This window comes from Mus pahari, chromosome 1 (assembly GCF_900095145.1).
Source record: "Mus pahari chromosome 1, PAHARI_EIJ_v1.1, whole genome shotgun sequence".
Classification (NCBI taxonomy): domain Eukaryota; kingdom Metazoa; phylum Chordata; class Mammalia; order Rodentia; family Muridae; genus Mus; species Mus pahari.
In genome coordinates this window covers 155,933,380-155,934,649 of record NC_034590.1, presented here as the reverse complement: position 1 = coordinate 155,934,649, position 1,270 = coordinate 155,933,380, and positions in this window count along the sequence as shown.

Genomic DNA, 1,270 nt, shown 5'->3' with positions numbered 1-1,270 from the left:
ATCACATACTACTTAGGCAAAAACATAGAAACAGAAAGTAGATTAGTGGTTGCCAATGTGTGGAAGTAGAGGAATATGCTAATTGGTGTGAGATTTCTCTGGGGCAGTGATGAAATGCTTTAGAACTAGATAGAAGTAATAGCCACACACCTTTGTAATATACATCAAAAAAATCATTATACACTTCTCCCACCCCCCTCCCCTGCCCCAGAAAGTCTCACATAGCCCAGATATGCCTTAGACTCGTTGTGTAGCTCAGGCTGGCCTTAACTCCATATATATTGTCTTCATTTCTCAAGTGCTGACATTACAAAAGGCATATACCATCACATAAGAGTACATTGTGGGGCTGGAGAGGTGTCTCGGGCATGAAGAGCTGTTCTTCCAGAGGACAGAGGATCCAGGACCAATGTTCAATTCCTAGCACTTGAATGAAGGCCGACAATCCACTGTAACTATGGATTCTTTGAAACTCCAGTTCCAGGGCAATCTGCTGCCCTTTGGTCCCCTCTACCACCACATGCATGTGGAGTGCAAACGCACATGTGAGCAAAACATCCATACATATGATTTTCTTTTTAAGAAAGAATAAGCTATATTCTATATAAATAATATTAAAAACCAATGAATATCTTAGACTAACGTTGTTTCTTGAGCAACATGAGATCAGGGCATGCTATTAGTTAAATGCAGATGTTGCCAAATTAATTCTGATGATGTCTAATGATCCTACAAGAGGATAAAATGCACTGCAGTAGCCCTCCCCAAATTTATATGTTGAATAGTACATGCCTGTGTTTGTCGCTCTGGTATACATTTGAGAAGGGATTCTACTACAGTAATCGTGTCTAAAGAGTTGATTGAAATATGTGCATACTCATAATGTGTAATATATCTAAACCTTACTTGTACAAATAAAATGCAAACATGTCTCCCAGCCTGTGTTAAGAGTTTGTTAATTATGGTCTGTTTGAAATCCGTTTTTTTTTCCTGACAAATGGGAGGTTTGGGAGCCGCCTCCGGTAATAGGCTTGGTTTTGTATTTGTTAGGTTGAGGTGACTGAGACATTTAAGATGAACTGAGACAACTCTGTGTATATAAGGAAAGAGATGAACCTATTTGGAGAAAGGATCAAACAAAACCAAGAGCTAGGGCTGGAGAGATGGCTCAGTGGTTAAGAGCACTGACTGCTCTTCTGAAGGTCCTGAGTTCAAATCCCAGCAACCACATGGTGGCTCACAACCATCTGTAATGAGATCTGACGCCCTC